At 41.8% G+C, this 21,806-nt stretch overlaps 1 protein-coding gene across 4 annotated transcripts in view; it reads right to left on the bottom strand.

Annotated features, from left to right (window-relative positions):
• The window catches only part of FYN (FYN proto-oncogene, Src family tyrosine kinase), a 142,899-nt gene that overhangs the window by 80,433 nt on the left and 40,660 nt on the right, over positions 1–21,806 (bottom strand). For all 4 annotated transcript variants that reach the window (XM_050315874.1, XM_050315871.1, XM_050315873.1 and 1 more), the window contains exon 2: positions 1,663–1,733. The gene's annotated coding sequence lies outside the window, so the exon portion shown is untranslated. The remainder of the gene's footprint in view (positions 1–1,662; positions 1,734–21,806) is intronic.

The raw sequence follows: 21,806 nt of genomic DNA, 5'->3' as shown, positions 1-21,806 counted from the left end.
TGAGCACCACAGGTTTGTCACACCCCACACAAAGATCAGCTGATCTGTAAGGACACTGGACAACTTTCAGGATGAAACTATCATTACTACCACCAAAAAGAATACTAGATATAGATTCTATCTTCTTTCATAGTAATCAAAGTCACCACAAAATCTCATGGACTAATGAACTCATGCTCTGGCGTAGGGCTCATCTTTGGCCCTACAACTAAATTCTAGTTAAATAATTGTTCCTTGTACTTTTCAGTATATGGATATAGGTGCAAACTTACAACATGAAAAATTGTCAGAAAATATGACCCAAAGAGAGAAAATTGTTTAAAAGAATGAGCTGCAGTAGGGTTTAGCCAGGTACAGTTGTACAGGACTTTTCATCTATTTGGCCAGCTTCTTTGTAAAATTCTGATCTTGACTGTCTTATCTTTTCTTACCTTATCTCTAAGAGTATATATTTTGCACAAGGACACTTAAACATCTGCTAGCTAATCCAGATCTTTCTATGATGTAACAACCTCTGTTTTTTTTTTAAATGGCAGAAAAGAACAAGTGTTCTCACAGAGCCAGTCTTTCACTTTTAGTTTTCTACCCTGCAGGCTATCCGATTCTGAACTCTTCTGCCAGTGGAGAATAAGCCAGTTTTCATCTGCAATCTGCACATTCTGCCTGAAGAAAAGACACCAGTCCAATACCCTGCTTGGTCAAGGGAAAAGAGGGACACAGTTTTCTGCTAGCATATTTTTTTTCCCAAGGGTAATGGCGATTGATTGGTACTAGCCAGAACTGTATATATTGATGGTTTCCTAAAGGGAAAAACAAGATGAGCCTACAACTGCCCAAGATCTGCTGCCCTTTTTTGCAGGTTGAAAGCTTTTTCTCTGAATTACTTCCCTCTAGTTGGGGCATGTCACTAATTACCTCCTGTTCTTCTCTGTCTCCTTCTGCAAGAGCAGTGCAGCTCAACAGCACAGACACATCATCCATGATGTGCCATATTCCCATAGCAAGGTAAGGCTGGAAGTGTGTAGGAAGCTGATGCCTCTGGAAGTGTTGCATACAATAGAGCCAGACAAGCAGCAAAGCTTGTCACGTGGTATGTAAAGGAGGAATAGAAAACTGATATAGTATACAGGAGCATTAACTATCTTTTAGACATAAGCAAAACATCCTAGTTCCATACGGCAAATGTGCCAGTCAGACATCCTGGGAACGGATGGAAAGATTTTAGAGTGATTGGACACCCCGACCACTTTGGGAAGTATGTACTCCCTCTGCATTACTTTTGCTCTTGATCTTCTATACAACTAACATGCTTTTTTTTGTACCCTGTGTTTTTAAATTAGACTTTTTTATTCTTTCTACTCTAGGTTTTAGCTCAACCACTCTTCAACAGAATGGAACAGCTACAAACACAAAAGCAGATGCCACTGGAGCAAATGAAAACACATTCTTCGCCCTGAGGCCCAGCATGCTGTTCTCTGTCAATGCTTCTCATACTGCGAGTCTCCACAGCAGAGGAAGAAAAACACGTATCAACTATAAAATCAAGTATATCTCTGTATTTCCAGTCAGCTAAAAAAAGAAATAAAACTGAAAAAAGCTAAAACATAAAACTCTCTGAAGTTCTCATTGAAAACCAAAATTGATCAAGACAGCACCACTTACCAAAATTTCCCCCCCAAAGAGAGTAAGTTTACATTCACCACATTTCCTCAAAACTGGCTCGGAAACATACCCTGTAAAATAAGAGAGAAAGGAAAAGACATAATTAGTGACTGGAACACCACAAATTGTGTTAAGTTTTTTTCTCACTTTGCTAACATCTATCACCATCTTCCACTATTTTTCCTGTTTTAGGGAAGGGTGTAATTGGATTTGAACCTTCACAACTAATTATTGAATTCTACCAGTATTATGCAAAATATTAAAATAATTGCAGGACTCCCTCAGACTGCTCAGACACATCACTGTCACTGACATGATGGCTATTCAGACTTCAGGGAGACAAGGTCAATGACATGAAATGCGAAACAGCACACGGCAAGTGTGCCAATTATTTTAGATGCAACCCTAAAAAAAATGGTCAACCCTGTATCTCTTAGTGATTTTAACAAACTGGTTTTGAAATTTGATTAACGTCGGTTCTTGGCAGCCTTCTTGTTTGAAAACTACACAAAGAAAAAAAAGGGGCTGTGCCACACTAAATTTTTAGACTATATTAATCACTCCGCATTCTCTAGAAGAACAAAGAGGGAGAAGAAGGAAGTCCGCACAATATCCAGTTTGACACACACTAGGGCCTGTCTGAAGAAGATAGAAAGCAAAAGTGACAAATGCCATCATTTCGCCAACCCTGAGTAAATTTCAAACGACAGCTATGCCTTATTTTTCCTTGAGGCAAAATCTTTGAAAGAACAACTCGTGAAGCACAGACTAACAATGATGTTAAAACGTTTAGTTTGTAAACTCCTAGAAGATGGAGGAGCAAGGATTTTGCTGGTGTCCGTATTTGGGAGTGGTAACTGTGTAACAAAAAGAGGACACACTTTTCAGTGCCCAGGTGTTCACACCTGTGAAGCCAAACTGAATTTGAACTGCTTTAAAGTCCCATTCTCCCCCAGATACGTGGCCGAACTTTCCGCAAGGGAGGGATCTGTGAAATTACTGCTGGATGAGTAACTTTACAATTATACACAGGTGACTTGGAGCCTGGCATTACTGATTGTGAAAACCTGTCTCAGCTGTAGAAACAGCAAATCTTTCCTCCAGCACCTCTCCTGAAGGACGCTGTAAGCATGAACAGGAAAGGAAAGGGGAATGCCTTCTTAGGTCAAATTACTTCCACTGGTCATCTTTAAATGAGAAGGAGTCAAGAAAATAGAATTTCTATTAAGGAAAACACAAATAAATATTCCTTTAAAATACAGCAACTGGATCACATTGCTCTAAATCCTGATTAGCAAGCAGACATCTGATATCATAAAGCTGAGACTCCATTTGGGTGGAGGTTTCAGGTTCAAGGGAAAAAACCAGAATCATTACAAATTAGAAGAGGATGTTGAGAGAGATTTTAGGAATACACTTTTTATCAGTAAATTACAAACCAAAGCGCCTTCTTCTCTGCTTGCTTTCTTTGTTTAGTGGTTGAGAAAAAAACTGAGCATATCAAGGAACAAAGAGAAAAAATGAACACCCCTCCTCCCCCTTCACCTTTTGTATAGCTTGGCAGAATTTCTGAAAACACTGAAAAAAAGATGGGTCTTAACGGCTTTGCTCAAACTGAGGGAAGGTGGTTATTATTCCAGTGCCATCCACTTCCCTCCCTAGCTTCCAGGCATTTGGCCTGGAAAGAAAAAATCAAGAAACTCTGCTTCTGCCTCCAAACTAATTGGATAACATCTGCATGCAGAAAAGTTAGAGGCTTAAGAAATGAGCCAGGTCCAAAACAATCCAACGGCATCTCGACTCCGGATTAGCTCATTATTTTTTTCTACACTAAGAGACTGATTTAATAATTTCCTCAGTGAAGTGACAAACAGGGGAAACTCTGTACTCCATGCTGCTGGTCCCATGAATACTTGAGACAGGGGCTGGCACCACTGCCAAAAGGGGCTGAACCCCCGACCAGCACTGGTGTGGAACTTCTGGATGCAGACCTGGCAGTGCTTCTTCCTTCCCTCACCCCTGCACAAATGCCTGTGCAGCAACCAGGATTGAAAGCAACTGGGGGAATTCTTCAGTCCAGTTTCCAAATAAGTAAAAAAACCAAACAAAAAAACCCCCAAACAACAACAACAAAACATAAAGAAAAAAAATAATAAAAAAGAAGCCTGTGCTGGTTCTAGAGTAAAAGGATGGAAAGGATGAAAATGATGGCAGGTCCACTTATTTGGCTGTGGTGTTCATTTCAACCTACAATGCAATTCCACTGTTACAGTACTGGATTGCAGGCAGCTACTTTAATACATGCCAAAGGAGTCTAGTTCAAGCCCTTCACTGAGATCATGTATGACAAAAACTAGCAAGGGGTGTATAGTTAAATCTGAGGCAGGGATAAAATTTGCCACACCTCTAGCCTTGCAAGATCTTAAGAATTTTGGGGGTAGAAAGCTTGAAAGTTTTCCAGGGGATGTCTTTGGCTTGATTTTAGAAGATGGTGCAAAACATGCCCTGTCTCTTTGTCTACAATGGAGATGAGAGGTTTGAAGGTGGAGCAGCAGGGAGGGAGAAGGGAAGGGAAACTCTTTGCTGTATAATTAAGGGCAAGGGCTGGACATGGCTTGCAGAGTAAACCAAAGATCATCTGCTCTTTCTTTGTATTCAGCTGGGGCCTGTACAGAACTCAGTTTTAGTCTTAATGATTTTCATTCTACCTAAGCATGTAGAAGGAATTTTTTTTTTTTTAGGCTTTGGATCATGTTACATATCTCCAAAATCTGACCAGCACTTTTCAGAAGAACCAGCATAGGAGATGCAAAATAAATTAATATGGGCTTCAAGGCACACCAATACAGGCTTCTTTTACAATTAGTATAATAAATAGAAGAGGTGACAAAAGGTTTGTCTGACCAGAATTACTGGAAAAAGAAAGCTTGCCTTCCCAAGTTTCTGTGCTTGGGAAAATGAAAATCTGGAAGCAGACAAGTGACTATTCAGTGAAAGGTGCCCTTCTTTACAGACATCTATTTTCACAAATAGTTGTTCTAACAGAGACATTTACCACAAACTATTTTGATTTTCTTTGGTTATGAAGAGCTCTACAAACGTATACCTCAGTATCCAACAGGTTGCTGGCACCTACTGGATGGCTTATAGTACGTTTGGATTTATTTGTTACCCCAGCCAGGGGAAGGAAGAGAAGTTGCAGGTGAAGGAAAATGTTAAAAAAGAAAATAATTTCTGCCAAATAAAATCAAATACAAAATGAAGCTGCTTTAAAGTATAAGCAATTGAATAGTACTAGATTTAAGCAACATCAGCCTCCTATAAGAGGCTGGAATTGCTACCCATCCTAGTCCAAAACATTTACAACAGTCACACCAAACTGTGACACACCCGATACAGAAGCAGTGTCCAAACGAAAGCTGTCCAAGCATCTCCTCCTAAATGGTAATGTATAGAAAATCCTTAGCACACCCACACACATGGAAAGTTGAGTTGAATTTCAGAGAGACTTGGTTTGAAACCTTGAAGAAAAACAGAACACTCTCGGGAGATAATCAGAGTTATCTGCTAGGAACAGCCTTTTCCTGTAGGCAGCAGGACCTTCAACAAATTGCCATCTTTTACCAAAAACCCACATCCCCCTCCCAGTGTTACATATATACCAGCAGTGTATTTACGTAGCCTTGTATAAAATTTACTTTCTTTCTGCAAAGAAAGAAGTATTTTGTGAAACAGAATGTGGAGAGTAGCACAACTACTCATCATCTGTGTGTTCAGTTTCATGATACTGTCTGCTTCATGACACAACCTCTGCTTCGCCTCATCAGCTTTCAGATATGTTTTTGTCAGTTCATACTGGGATCAGAATTAAGTTTATTACTACTGGCTAAAGAGAAATCACTGACAACAGACATAGTAATTAATTTTTGCTCAAGCCTGCACTCCCAAATCCATCAGCATGCACCAACTTCAAGGATCTTTGGATCGAGTGCACTGTGAACAATCTTAGGTGTGAACCTGCAAAACTCCTGATTTTTAATTGAAGCAAAAAATTATTCAGTGACAATTCACCTACCCTTTAAAACAGTTATTAACATGTATGAAAGCATAAAAACAGCCACACAGAGTATTCTGGTCTGGTACATGTTGCAGCTCAAACGAGATCCCCCCTGCTGGAGGAAGTGGCTGGTTGAAGTCATAAGTGGCCTTACATACTTTTCAAATGCTAGTAGATGCAATTTAGTTTATGATACTCAAACACAGAAGAATATTTACATAACTATAAACATCTGTCAGTTTTATATTAGCAACATGCTTCTGCTGCTGTTTTTTCAAACCTCAAGAAGAAGCAGGCATTCCTGGTGCTTGGGCTTCTATTCTACTTGGCAAAAACTGGGAAGATCAAGTTTTTCGTATTGGAGAACAGTTTACGAATGAACACTTGTAAATAAGCTGGATCCACTTTGCCAAGTGTTGGTTGATCTGCAGAGCAATAGCCTGTCTAATGTCATGCTTATGTTACGACACATCATACTACATAGATTTTGGGCTATGAATTGGTCTAGAAGGTACTTTTCAGTAGTAAGTTACTATGGCCCTACTTTCACAAGTAGTGTGAGTCTTGAGTTACCCTTTTTAGACAGGTTGAGGACTCTGTTTCCCAGGACACTGCTGACACTGGTATTTGAACAAATGTATGGAGGTGTATTTGTTCAGTTTTTTAATAGGGTGCAAGAAGTATTTTCCACCTATTCCCCCCACCTAAGATTTGTAATCTTACTAAAACCAAAACCAAACAATCCCCCCTCCCCAAATCAATCAAAACCAAAAAAGGCCTTCTGAAAGCAACACTGAACAGAAGAAGAAAAACAATCTCCAGTATGCTGACTTTATACGGCCAGTTTATAAAGGAACTGCACATCTTAACTTACATAAAGTAATCTTTTACTGTGCAATGCCAGATTACATACAAAGACCCCTTATCTCGTGAACACTTGAAAGCTTTCTAACAATAAAACATTTAAGGTTTAAGGGAAGCTTATAGGCTTGCTCTTAAGACAGAGACAAAAGCCTCCCTGTTGGCCTGAAACTACCCCTTTCTAAGTGAGGGTCCCAGACAGCTGGCACGTGATATGAAAAAGGCTGGTCATCAATGGGCTTGGGGAGAGAGCTGGGGGAGCGAGCTGAGGAAAGAAAGAGGGAGCTCCCACCAAAATCAACTCTTGCAACAAGTCCAGGCATAACCCTGGAAAACAGCAAAGGAAAAAAAAACCCAAACAGCAACACCATTAGAAGACTCATCCTAAGACTAAATACTACTGTTCTCTGGTAGTTTGTCCTCCTATGCAACAGTGCCAAAACTTGGAAAGAGGACAGTGGTTATGGAACAGGTATCCTGCATTTTTTCTTGTGAAAGTCACTGGATTTCCAAAGAGTTACTTGAAAGCTTCATTCACAAGTAGGATGTAAATAAGGATAACTAGGTCCCTCTCTAAAAAGGAGTCCAAAAGTCGATTAGTAGTTTCAAAACAAGATTATTTGTCTGCATCATCAAACTCTTTGCTGTTTAAAAATATACCCTTCAAACTGTTGCCCTTTCCATTTGGAGCAGAAGGAACTTGGATGCAAAGTCACTGCTGCAGTGGCAACAAATCTTCAGAAACAGGAAACTTGGGGAGAAAAACACCAGGAAAATAGAGAGGCTTTCCCTGAACTTTTTCTGCTTTTATAAAATGGAGCTATGAAGAGAAAGAAACCCACAAACTGTGCTCAAGATCATAAGCTGAACTGTGACAGTGTTTTTTTCTGTGACACTTAGATTGGCTAAATTGACTTAACAGACATGTTGCTGTCAGCTGGTCCACATGTCCTGTGGCTGTTGAAGCGGGTTGCTTGCTCTCCTTCACCCTAGGATGCTTCCCTCCTACAGGCAGTGTAAGTCCCTTGATATTAGTACCTTTTCCCTCTCTCAACTTTCAAGCTGGATAAACTAAACAATATCTTCATTCCCAGGTCCTTTACCAGTCTTCAACTTGCTTTGTAACACAGTAGAGAGCTGAAAGCATAAAGAAGCTAGGATTTGAAAACATGGCACCATCCAACCAAGCACTCCTGCATGGAAAGAGCCAGTACAGGTGGAATGTGTGGATATGTACAGAGAGATAGCAGAGGTAAATGCAACAAATCAGAAGATGCCAACAGCACTAAAAAACCCTTGGTGGTTATGGTGAGCAAGTGGAGCACAACACGGTGAGGGCACTGGAGACAGAAAGGCAATCGTGACAGCACTCATGGCCCATTCCCAAATTCTGCCTTTTTGTTCTGAGAAAAACCTACAACCTGTGGCATCCCAGGCCATCTGCACTGCAGGAGAGAGAAGGAAGTGTGAGAGCTGAAAGCCAGTGTGTGTTCTGCACACCTCAGTCTCCCTGCTGGAACTGCCTGCCCCTGTGTCAGGTGGCCGTCGGCAGTCACGAGGGCTGAGCAATCCATAGGGAAAGCTATTAGCAAGCTCAATACCGAGTACGCACTCAGACTGAGAATTTTACTCACATGTGAGGAACATGTGATTGTACCGATGTACTTTAGTTCTCAAAATAGCAGAAAAATTACTTCATTAATTGAAGGAAGAGTGCTTGCATTCCTTTATGCAGAAAAATGAAAAGAACTATGCCCCAAACAATTTCTAAAAAAAATAAATGAATGGAGCCCATAGTCCAAAAAATAGATTGAACTCTCCAACCCTCTGAGCTGGCTCTCAGAGATGCTGTGGGGCACCCCTGGAGCTGAGAGAGGGCACAAGCAGATAGTGAGGCAGGGATGTGGTGGCTAGAGCCAGCGCTGTGTCCCTCTCCCGCACCCACAGCCTGCACATCCTTACCTGCCCAATACCCCCATGGCATTAGTGAAACACTTGTATGGCCAGAAATAGGCACTCACATAATTCTGAAAGTTAAAAAAGACAGCAAAGGGAAAAAAAGCATGCATAATGTAAGGTTTCAGAAGCTTCTGTTTTAATAATTGATTTTTCAGTGTCTCTCAGAGAAGAAAATACTTTTCTTCTGAAAATACAGGATTGACCTGGAAGCAGAACTTTTAGCAGAAACTGGCTAAACTGTATTTACAAACCTTCTGGAGTGGCAGTAAAGGCCATTTAGAATTGCACTTACAAGGCAAATGTATGTCTTTTATATACAAAAATTTGCTTTTGTAAACAATTGTTATTATAAACAATTTTCCCCCTCCCCCTTAAGAAAGAATCTTACTCATGCAATAAATATTTTTGCACTTTGATCAATGTGCAAGATTTTAATTAAGGACATTATATCCACGACATACAATGAAAATGAACACATACATATGGAGTATATATAGAATACATGTGCTAATACAGCAATAATATAGTACCCATAATGTCAAACATTACCATTGTGCAAGAAATCATAAAAAATACACACATAAGAAGAAACAGTCTCAAGTCCTGGTAAATTTACTTCCAGGCCTCTAAGGTTTAAAGAACCCAGCAGACACCCTCTTTGGGCAAGCTGGGGATGAAGAGGGAACTGTGTATTACTAAGGACTTGTAGTTCAGTCAATACAAAGATTTAGCTAATTTTGAGTGTCTCAAATAATGTTGATATCTTGTACATGTAATACATTATTGGATTGATTGCTCCATAGTGTGTACATCTGGTTTTCCTAATTATCGTAATTCCAAATTGTCAGAGTGAAAAGAAAACATGGCACAGCCTGCAATTGCACCCCACAAGCTGGGGGACTGCGGGGGCAGGCAAGGCATGTTTTGCAGAAGCTACTCCACCTACATGTGGTCACATTTCCTGATTTGAAATATTAAAATGTTGAAAAGAGCATGAAATAGTGCAAGAGTGAACTATTTGTAAACCTATTTCTGTATCAAAGAAAGCCTATGAAGCGAAAAGTAAACAGTGTAAGAAAAGGATATAGCAACAGGATTAGAACACAAACAATGAGAATGCTGCATTGTAAACTAATTATTAACTACAACAAGCTGAAAATAAACTGTTTCCTTTTTGCCATGTTCACTTTAATCTTCTGAGAGGCAGGAAGGGGGAAGACAGGAGGAGGCAGCAGTTTCAGACTTGTGGAGTTTATCAAATCCCAGATCGGATGATTAGAGCAAAGCTAAAATGAAAACATCCTCTCTCCCCACCTCCCTCCCCCTTTAGACAGGAAGCACAGCCTTTAGGACCAATATGCACTATTTGTTTGCTGCTCTTTAAAGGATTACTCTGGAGAGCATTTTTCTTAAGCTGTTTTTATCTCTTTCTGGAAGTTTCAAAATAAACAGGAGTACTGGAAATAGAAGAACAAAAAACTTGACTTTCTGGTTTATTTTTTTTTCTAGTGAGACAAGTAAAGCAAATAAATGAGGTCTTTCCTTGTCACACAAGACAAAACGGAAGGAAATATAAACTTTAAATCTGAGAAGTATCTTTGCCAAACCTAGGAAAAATCACCAATGGGCTGAGGGTGGGGAAAAGTTGGGAGGGAATTAAAAAAAGAGGAGGCTGTCCTTCATACTACTTAATTGATTATTTATTTACTTACTTTAATGATGAGATTTCATGTTGTTGGTTTCTATATTCAAGAAATAAATAAATAAAAGGAACATCCACAAAAAGTCACTGTATTTTGACAGTTTACTTTCAAAAAAACCCTAGACAACCAACCCTGCTCTCTAGAGGCTCCCCAGAAAGTCTCTTCCATAGTGGGAAACAGGAAAAATCCTCAGGGCAACAGAAGTACTAATGAAGTACCAGAAGTATGGATGAAAAGATTTTGAACTGACATAATGCCTCAAGCCCAAAATCAAGTCTTTATACTTTCACACTGCCCTTAAAAACATCAGGTCTCCCCTTAGAAAGCAAGTGTCCCAGTGTGAACCAGAATAAACACAAGGTTCATGTAATTCCAGGATTGTGGTACATTAATATAAATCTCTTTGCAATGCAAAAGCCACACAAAAGCATTTATTTTGCTAAAATATTCTATGGATTTAAAATGTCATTACTATTCAGTATAACTCCCTTACTTTTTTATCTTTTGTTTTTCAAGATTAAGCAAATGCCTGATCAGTGGAACTAATGAAACTGGATTTCCAGCTCCTTTGGGCTCATGATGCTAAATTTACAATGAGAGAGTCCCTCCCAGACTGCATCCTGGTGCTCCTGACTCTCCCATAGCCCCAGATGCCCAGTACCCAGTCACATTTGCTGTGCAAGCTCTGCTGCAGCTGCTGGCCGACTGCTCTGGGGATGCCTGTGCCACCCTGCCCCTGCTGCCCCCACATCCATCCCATCTCCTCACAGAAGCTAATGGAAAGGAGAAAGAACCAGGAAATCCAATGCTGCCCCCAAAGGCCCCTCCCTAGTTGGAGACAGCCTGCAAAGTTATAAGGAGAAGGGCTGGTGCACAAACACACCGAGTTAACAGCCTAACCCTCACTTCCTCAGGAAACGAGGCCAAAAAATCTGGGTTTTCTCCTGCTGTGCCCCCTTCTACACTCCCAGCTATGCAGCTGCAGCTTTAAAAAGAGTAGCAGAGACATTAAGTTTTAAGGGCCTATATCCCCAAACAGCATCTGGATTTCTGTCTCAGACATATTTCAGAAGCGTCATTGGTTTCCTTTTTAATATTGATGTTTTATTGCTGCACAAAGTCAGTCTTCACTCAAAGAGCGATATATTGCTCTCACATACTCCAAGAAGATCCTTAATGAGGATATTCTGGTTTTTTGATATTCAGAGGCCTTCTGTTGGTATCAGCAGAAGATCAGCATATGCTCAAACGCACAGCACACAAAAAAACAAGAAGTCAGTTCTCCCTATTAAAACAGAGCCACAGGACTAAAAGGGACCTTGATTGACCATCTCAGAAGCTTCCCTGCTCAAGGCAGGATCAACTACACTTATGTTATTCCTTTTATTAGGCCACCTGACCCAGTTGGGGAAAAACAGATATGCTTTGGGGCTCAGAGTGCCTTCATGAGCCTGAAATGTCATCCCTGTGTCACCCTGGTCCAGCCCTCAGACATGCCAGTTGGTCTGGTAAGAGATCCCTGCCTGCGAACCCTGCCTTCCTTGCATTGCCATGGTTACAATGCTGCTATTACCATGCATGTTGAGCCTATTTTTAAAAGCCTGCAATGACAGAAGATGCTGGTTAAAGCCTTAATCTCAATAAGGTCTAAAATTACTACAGTGAGTCCTTACTACTTGTAAATGTGCTACATTCCAAAAGTGAAACATAGGAGGTGAGCTGCTCTGCATAGCCTGCATTCCAGAAAAAAAAAAAAAAAAGAAAATAGAAAAAAGAAGAGTATTTTAAAGGAGAGACCTAAAGGACAAGAAGAAAGTAGTCCCACCAACATTAATGAGGTGGGTTAGGTCAGCAGAAAATCCATAACTACCTGTTAGAAGGCAATTCGTGTGCACTGGATAAGACAAGCATCACAGGTGGCTGGAGGAGAAAGATGCCCTCTTGGAGCTGGCTGACAGATGGGAATTAGAGAGAGAGTGAGGGGCTTTGGTGATAAAGATAAGTACCTTGTGCTGAACAATAAAGAAATCAGTAGAGGAACACATAGGGGAAGTTACACTTAAAAAATGAGGAAACAGGACAAATTGCTTTTGTAAAGACATTCTGAGCAGAGGGTATTATAATTTGAAGAGGCCAGAGAAAATGATGCTGCAGTAATTTAAGACATCAAATGAGTGCTTAGTTGTGATTTCAATGGTGTGGTCTGGATTTCAACTGTGTGATCTGGATAACACAGGGCACTTATTAAGAGAGAGTATGCAGCAAGAATCTGCTGATCTCAGAGTCAAGACAGAGAGAACTGAGAGATGGACAGATGTATCAATGTATCAATGGATATCTGTTTAGTCATGTTGCATGAGACTTGATGACAGGAGAGAGGACTAGTTCTATGTTCCAGTCTTAACAATCTTATATATCTACATACCTATGACTGATGATTTTATATATATATTTGCAGAAATACATATTTGCATACATACATGTAATAGCTCTGTCTACGGTGCTCTGTCCATGGCAAAGCAATCAGAGATAAAGCTGTAGTCAGAAGAACAGAAGAAGAGAAAGAACACAACCCTGTACTCCCCGAAAAAATATGAAGTGGAAAAAGGCCTTTCTCCTTTCTTTTTCTTAGCATGACCAGTAACAAAGCACATAGTAGCAAAATGCTTGCAGCAAGAATCTGCTGATCTCAGAGTCAAGACAGAGAGAACTGAGAGATGGGCAGATTTTGGCCTGGCTGAGGGACACTGGTGTTGTCCATGGACACTGGTGTTGTCCATGTTAACCCCCTGGAAAGTTTAAGCAGTGAAAAAAAATTTAGAAATTGTAGTAACCAGCACTGCATCGTGCAGCTCAACAAATCCATCCACATTCAGAGGGCAGGTGTCCCATGCACCCACACTGGCACACACCTCACAGAATGTGTGAGCAGCTACTGGCCCTGTCAGCAGTGGTTTATCTGGTACACACACACACGCCCCCCCCACCCAGTACTGGAGATGTGTATTTTGGTCCAGTGATGGATGCGTGTGTAGCCATGTGTCAAATCTGCCAGCATGCTGAGTGCTGGAAACAAATGGCACTTTCAGAGCAGTGCATCTGGGTCACTGCCTGCTCTCGCTGTGCCTGCGAGGACTGTGGGGAAGAAGAGTGGAGCGGGGAGAAGCAGGCTGCAGATTTGAGGAGCTGTGCTGGCAGGTATTATCTAGGCCACTGTTTGTAAACTGGATACTCTCATCCTGGAACAACAAAAGTGGATTTTTGGTACTGTAAGGGTAAGTCTTTTGCACCCCACTGTGATGAAGCGACAGTGGTTTATTTTCTCCCTATGCTCAGTTTTCCAGGTATAACCAGGATAATAAAAGAACATTCAACCTCCCTCCCATCTCTAGTAAAACAGACCATAAATCGCTGAGAAATAACACACAGCAAGCACTCACAGTCTCTGCTTTTTAGTGCTGTAACTAGTTTGGACTCGTGCATTTAGGAAATGTCACATTTGGTTTTGACCTAGAATCGAGTTCACTCTGCCTCGCCGAAACACAAGACGCACCATTCATGTGGTGCCTGGAGCGCAGCCTCCAGCTGCAGAATGTGGGTTACCAGAAGCAGGAGACATCTGAGAAAGAGCATTCAGAACAGCACGTGCACCGCTTTCAGCCACAAACACACTCGATTATGAACTCTACAAAATATGTGAATGGTACAGGCTGATGGTACAATCTCTGGAAGTACATATCCATGACAATCCTATGGAGAAAAAGAGGGATGCACGCCTGAGAGTCACAAAGAAATAAGATTTTTTTTTTTTTTTGAGTATTCAAACCAGCTAATTTCCCCTCCAAAAACCATTGCACAATCTGTGAGCCACTGCAAGGGCAAGTTGCGAAGATTTCAACAGTGAACACCACCATCAGTAAATCAATGGCAAATTGTCAATAGAATTTGGGACCACGACAGTACCACAAAGCCATTGGCCCTGCAGCTGACAGTCTATGCAGAAATGCCACCTGCCACGTCAACATGCTTTACTCCCTGCACACTGCAGTATTCACCTTGGATGACAACCAGTGTGTTTGGTCTGATTCCTCTCCCTGTGTTTACACGTGCCCATCCACTGCTTATGCCACTTTTAACCCACTCATGCAGTCACAGAGCTATAGCAAGCTATAGCAAGCACACTTCATGCATGAAAGGGTATCAGGAAAGAGAATTGTATTTGACCTTGTCATGACCTTGTGTATGGGGAGTGAATTCTTCACAAGTAGTCTCCACAAGCAGACAGATGCATTTAAAATAAGGACAAAAAGTAGGATAGAGCATGCTTCCTCATAAACATGTGTGTTTTATCAACTGCCTGAACACCAAAGCATTTCCCTTTTCTGGGCAGACACCTCTGGGTCACATCTTTCAGCTCTGTTAAAATTTCAACAGCTCACTGGCTTCCATTTCATGTGAAGACGGGAAAGAGACATGGACTGAGCATCAGATAGTCAAATGCAGAAACACATTTAAATGGAAACAGAAAATTTTCTCCCTAGGAAAGGACTTCCAGTACTAGGACTACCTAAAAGGAAGAAAATAAAATGCTGCAGAGCAACAGATGTGTATCATACATCTGGGACCATTTATGCCTGTAGAGCTTCTAGCAGTAACAGAAGACATTTTCCTCCTGGGCAAGCTCTTTCTCACTCTAGGATTCACAGTTGAGCAATTACAAGCTTCCTAAAGGCCCTGCAATGTTTTCAAGGCTTGCAGTAGCTACAGCTTCTGATCCAGACTGACTGCAAGCATTAGAGAGCAGAGCAGTAGAAAACACTGCAGCCTAGTTGAAGGTTTAAACACCGATGAGTGTGGGCTTCAGGGAGTCCTGCCCTACTTGCCTTAAAAATGTCCAGCGGTCCTTTTGATACCAATGATGTAAAAATTTAAAGCTGTAGCAGGCCTGTTTATGAAGGCTGACTCCCTCACTCCATTAACAGAACAGTGTTGCCCTGCAAGCGTGGGGCTTACCTCTCATTTTGTGGGGGGAAAGTGTCAGCATCAGCACATACAAAGTAACAAGGGCATACAAAGCATTTTGTAGGATTGAAACAAAACCCTATTTGTAGGATTCACTTAGTGAAAGAATTTATGTTAACAGAGCAAGCTATTTATAGCAACTCTCCATAGAAATAAACTGTCTCTTGGTTCCTGTCCTCATGAAATGCAGCTTTCTAACCAGAGAAACCCTCTCTTTACTCTGAAAGCATGGGTGAAGGGGGGCATGGAGAAAGGGAAGCTGCTCCCCGACATACACCCTGTTGGCTCCAGTTATACTGGAGATAAGGTCTTCCTGTGCTGCTAGCACAAAAGGGAACTCATGGTTTGAGTCTCAGCACAGTTACAGCACCCTTCCCCAGCCCCCTTGTTTGGAGAGTCGTGGTGAGAGAGTTGCCTGTGCCATGGCCAATTGCTCACAGCTCCAAACTGTGCCTGTCCTTGGTAATGGGTCCACAGAATGAAGCAGGACTGCTCTTTCCCAGGTTCCTCATGCCCCATATGTTTAATTACAGATTCTCAGGCAACATTAATCCAAGTATATCTAAAGAAGACTACAATCCTTGAAACAAGCAGAGGGACAAACCAGGACAGAGAGATGCCAGTTTCTCCCCAGCTAGACCTTCAGAATATCCCAAACCAGAGCAAGTGCACATATCTTCACATCTCATGCATTCTCTGAAATAAAAGTATACATCCTTTAATTCTGATCACCCACAGCCAGCCAGCTAGAAACTCACATGTGTATACACACCTCATCACGTTAGCAAAATCATCACACAAAATCTCACCTATTTGTTACAAATGACCCAGATCCACAGTCTGCTTACTATCCAAGCTTAATTAATTATTTCTGCAAGTTTGCTCAGGCAAGGAGCTGAGCAAACTGCAGGCACATGATTGCACCCTCAGCAAGTCTGCCAACAACACCAAGCTGAGTGATGCAGTCGACACACTGGAGGGAAGGGATGCCACCCAGAGGAACCTGGACAGGGCCGATGGTGGGACTGTGCAAATCTCACGAAGTTCAACAAGGCCAGGTGCAAGATCTTACACCCCAGTTGGGGCAATCCCAAGAGCAAATAGGGACTGGATGGAGAATGGATTGAGAGCAGCCTGGAGGACGAGGACTTGAAAGTGTTAGTGAATGAGAAGCTCAACATGACCCAGCAACATGTGCTCGCAGTGCAGAAAGCCAACCGTGTCCTGGGCTGCATCAAAGGCAGTGTGACCAGCAGGTTGAGAGAGGTGATTCTGCCCCTCTAATCTGCTCTTGTGAGACCCCACTTGGAGTACTGCATCCCGTTCTGAGGCTCCCAGCATGAGAAGGATGTGGACCTGTTGAAGCAAGTCCAGAGGAGGGCCATGAAGATAGATGATCAGGAGACTGGGGCACCTCTCCTATGACAACTGGCTGAGACAGCTGGGGTTGTTCAGCCTGGGAAAGAGTAGATTCCAGGAAGACCTTAAAGCAGCCTTCCAGTACCTAAAGGGGGCTACAAGAGAGCTGGAGAGGGGCTTTCTACAAAGGCATGTAGTGATAGGAATGGGAATGGCTTTAAACTAAGAGTAGGTTTAGATGATATAATAGGAAGAAATTCTTTATTCAGAGGGTGGTGAGGCACTGGAACAGGTCGCCCAGAGAAGTTGTGGATGCCCCATCACATCAAGCGTTAAGGGTCAAGTTGGATGGGGCTCTGAGCAACCTGGTCTAGCGGAAAGTGTCCCTGCCTATGGCAGGAGGGTTGGAAATAGATGACCTTTAAGGTCGCTTCCCATCCAAACCATTCTACAATTCTGTGAAAACAAAAAGCTGTTTTGGAAAACAAAGTAAAATGGAGCAGATTCGCTGTTTCAAAGTACAAAAAAATTAGGTGAGGAAATCAGAAACTAAAACACGCACATGTAGACAAACCCCCAATTCCTTCTGTTTAACTACTTTCACAAATAAGATGCAACTGATTCTCTACATCCATATTGGTAAGAATTCGGCTGTTGGGCTTTTAAAACTCAAGATCAGTGCTATCATCTGGACAATAAACTACAGCAGTGGTGTTTAGAGATTACAGTTTAGACTGATTTAGAGAAGAAGAAAAGAAAGAAAAAAAGTATTTTTGATCTATAGAAACTTCTTGCATTTTGGCATTATTTCAGACTAAAACATCACTTTTCCCAGTTGGGATCCTACATATCCTCACTGTCCCCTGCCCTTTCCAAACTCTAGACAGAACACAGGCTCTCACTGCATACTCCTGTCACTAAATCTTGTCCATCAACAGCTTTGCAATAAAATCCCGCATAGGTGATTCCCTCATACTGCTTCTTTTCAGTATCTCATGCTCTTCGTTGGTTTAAAAAAAAAGGCATATCTTAAATATAATGATTGTACCAATAACACTAAATTAGACTAATGGGAACTCTGAACTGAAAATGAAGGTCTAAAAGCTATAGGCTATACATGTGTCAGCAGACTTTATTAAACTATAAATCTGTTGAATACAATCTTATTTTGTAAAGACAGAATTATCTTAAGCCAATTTGTTGCCCAACAAAATAGCATGTGGTGTCTTTAATGAAAATTAGATTGTATCAGGCTAAGTTTGTTTATAATTTTAGATCAACAGAATTAGATAAAGTGTTCACATAGATGAAATAATGAAATGCAATATGTTTTTCTTTCATTTTTGTGACACAGTATTTGGTAGTCTCCAAGTCATAAGCAAGCATCTTGTTTCACAGTACTTGAAATACTGTTTGAAAAGAGAAAATTCTTCCTCTGTATTTTACAAAGGGTTAGATTAAGCTGATACATGGTATCATCTATGGTAAAGGTGTAATTCCAAAACAAATTGGAAGTGCTGATGAAGAAAAACCATGAGCTGTCCCTATCTCAGATGCAGCAGGCTGTTCTGCTGCAATTCTTCACTACCTCAGTTCAACTGATTTGCCTTTTGGTTACACTGCACTGACCGCAGTGGGAGAGTGAGTGGGAGCAGGAACTTCAGAGGCTGGCTCTGTCACCCCAGAAGACCTGCCTTGCACCACAGCTCGAAGCGAAAAGCAGAGAGCACCCAAAGTTTTTACACCCTTGCACCCCAACAGAAGTAGAAAGGTACACTCACTAAAATGTAAGCAATATTTTCTTGCGTGCTGGTAACTCAGACTTTGAGTCCTTCAGACTTACAGATCATTGACTCAGAGACTTTGCACTTATTCATTGATGGCTGACCAAATCACAAACTTCCTGTATGAAAAACATCATGCAAGCTTCTACATGGCCTTCTCACCACCCCCATCTTCCTTAACAGCAATGTCTGTGTGATACACTTGTGTTCATATCATCCTTAGCTCTTGGTCATGGTGGCATTCATCTTCCTTCAGAAGGAAATAAATGACATTTGCTCTGCCTCAAGCCATGGTTTCTACATACAGGCTGTTCGGGATGATCATGAGGAGATGAAGTGATGGTGGTGTGCAGTCAAAGCTGCTTTTAAGCTTTTGCTCTGTCCTGCTCAGCCCTTCCATAATGACTCAGTTTCTATACAGTGGCTGGAAATCAACTGCAGAATAAGAAAGTTTTCCTTCTGGCAACCAGTATTTTTAATTCTCTCTGTCCAGTGTCATAGGCAAGGAAAGAGAGGAAAGGGAAGGGGGATCCCACTAGCCTCAGCTATTTATTTAGATTTGCTACAATATTCAGAGGTCTCAATTGCCCTGTTACCCAAACAGTAAACAGCACTCCAAGATGCACTCCAAGAAAGTATCTCCCAAGCCTATTCCGAACAACAAAAATAACTACTGCCAGCACCAACTGTCATATGTCAAAACTCAATGCTATTCTTGGAGCAGATGCAGGCTCAGGAATTTTTCTCTCTCTCTTTTTTTTTTTTTTTTTTTAAAGCAAAATAATTTCAAATCAGTCCAACCAACACATGTGATGTGCGTGATGCTCTTGCCAGCCACTAATTTTCTAAATGGTAATTACTGGCAGTTTATCAGTCTTAGCAGTTTGAGACAGGCAGTTTGACAACGTTAACGGATGCTGCTGAACCAAAATACAGTTCCCACGGGCTCTCTTGTGCACTTTTTCCTTCCTGCTGGTTGGAGAATTTCAAGTGCTCAGCTGTGATCTGGCAAGTCCTTATCCTGGCCCTGCACTGCTCCTCAGGGCACTGCCAGCAGGGTTCCATTACATCTCCATAGCATACAGCATTAATAAAAAAACCCTACTTTTACAATGTATTAATTGTACCCCCTCTGACACATGACAGCAAATAGCTCTGGCAAACAACTGCACCTCAATGAATAAAAAGTTTCTTTGACCAAAGAGTAATCAGAGTTGCTTGGCACTGAAGATGAATGCAGCAAGGCTCCAGCTGACACATCTTGCACAGACAGTCCTATCAGGTCTTCTGTACTTATCTGTTTATACAAATAGCAGCAAATAACCTTTCTTGAAGCTTTGGACTCTTTTAAATTTTCTTAAAAGATTTCTGGGCAAACTGAAATATTAGCCTCTTCAGACTCTGAATGACTGAATTTATCTACTAGCCCTTTACACTCAGTAAGCCAGTGAAGTGCCTTCACAGATGAATGTTGACAAGTTCTATTTTTTCCTTTAGCAGGTGCAGAATTTTTATTAAACACACACTACACGAGTACGAGTATGGGAAAAAAAAAAGATAGCTTTTATGCTTTTTTTTTCCTTTTAACTGCAAAACTGATCTTCCACATTGCACTAAAAAGCTGTAGCTCTATATCTTAGACTCTGGTGAGTTGAGGAAGCAAACCCTACAATATATTGGAAAAGTAAACCCAGGTGCTTCTCCAGATGACCCCCTCGATTCCCTCTCTGCTAGGGAGCTGCCCTCCAGCTCTGAAGCCAGAGAGCACCTGTAACAGGTCTATGCCCAGCTGGGGAATATCCCTGGCCCATCACCATCATTTCTCAGAACATGGCTGATATATGAGGTGAAAGCAGGACCTGTGGTCCCATCCACACCCCAGAGGCTCTCAGCAGAGACTGCAGACAGGTAGCCCAGCCTCAGCCTCTTCTGCCCACCTGTCAGCTCCCCTCATCATCTTTTGACAGGAGAGACTCCTTCTGCTGGAGGGTGCTTAGAAAACAGCACGCAAAGAATCACCTTTGTCTAGTTACAAAAACCCAAACTGTGGGAGAGGAACTAAAGAGGGCACACACTGGAAGGCAGGTTGATAGCAGATCAAACATTCATGCCTGTGTAGGAACCTCAGAAGAAATCTTAAGCTGTGGAGAAAGAGGTATGGGGAAAAAACATACCTTCTTCTGCCTACTAGTGTCAGAAGTTAAGTCCTTTACAGAAGGTGAAGGAAATGTGTATGTCAATGCCAGATGATGCTGCCCAGTTACTGGAGGGAATTTCCAGGACAGTGAAGAAGGTCAGGAGTGGATACGAGGAGGAAGTTATCTCCAGAAAAAAACCCCCACCAACGCTTCTCTCTCACACAGTGACACAAGAGCTTACCACTGATAGTTTCTGTTCTACAACCTGCACAATGCTCCCCTGCTGGGGATCAGAGTAGGAGGGCACAGCTGGCAGCAGGTGTAAAAACCAACAGGTCAAAAACGTACATTTGTCTGGGTTCTGGAAACATCAAATCTAGTTTCTTCTTTGGGAGGTGTGGGGAGACTTTTTACAGAGCTCCTCCACTGCTGCACACCTCATAGCCAAGATTCCAACAGCTGTATCTTAGGATATCTGTGTGCACATGCCCTGAATACTCGTAAGGTAGAACCCCACCCAGCAAGAAATACCCAGACTCTGGTCAGGCAACACATACAGACAGAGGCCCATGGGCTTGTACAAGAGCTTTGCCAAGCTGAATCATCATCTGAAGATGAACTTGCAGCATCATCTGCTTCATGCCACCATTTTCTTCCAAGTAAGTACTTACTCCTGCTACGAAGCCACCACTTGCTTTTTCGGAGGAGTAAGTGGTTTCAGAGGAGGGGGCAGCTAGAACATCCCTCTGGACTACATCCCTCTGGAAGGGTGAATGCAGATGCAGGTTGTGTCAGCTACAAATCCCCGGTTCAAACACAGGTGACCAGTGCTAGCAGTGGCTCTCGCCTTATTGCTCTGTGGAGGCAGTTGTGACTGCATGAGGCTTTGAGAGGAAGCCTGTGTTGCTGTGGAGGCAGGTCCTGGTTTCACTTTCTCTTCCATTCTTTAGGCTTCTGGGCAATGATTAAGAAGGACTTCACCTTGGGGTAGTAAAAAGCAGTCTAACAATTTTGTGGCTTCCCTTTTATTTGTGCACTCCACTCTCATCTCTGCTTTTACATGAAAAGATGGTTTGTAGCTTTCTCAGCTGTGACAAACTGAAGATGAATGTGGCAACTGTTGTTAAAAGATTTAGGGATAAATCACAAAAATGATATTTAGGAAACTGGCTTTTAAATCCCATTAATTATAAGTTTAAATCCTTACAGACTGCCTTGACTTTAGCTCTACAACTTTAACAGGGTAGCCAACAGTGTTTTG

This window comes from Myiozetetes cayanensis, unplaced genomic scaffold (assembly GCF_022539395.1).
Source record: "Myiozetetes cayanensis isolate MyiCay16 unplaced genomic scaffold, myiCay2020 scf2-11, whole genome shotgun sequence".
Classification (NCBI taxonomy): Eukaryota; Metazoa; Chordata; class Aves; order Passeriformes; family Tyrannidae; genus Myiozetetes; species Myiozetetes cayanensis.
Note: the sequence above shows the minus strand (reverse complement) of the source record. Positions and strands in the feature narration are given on the sequence as shown.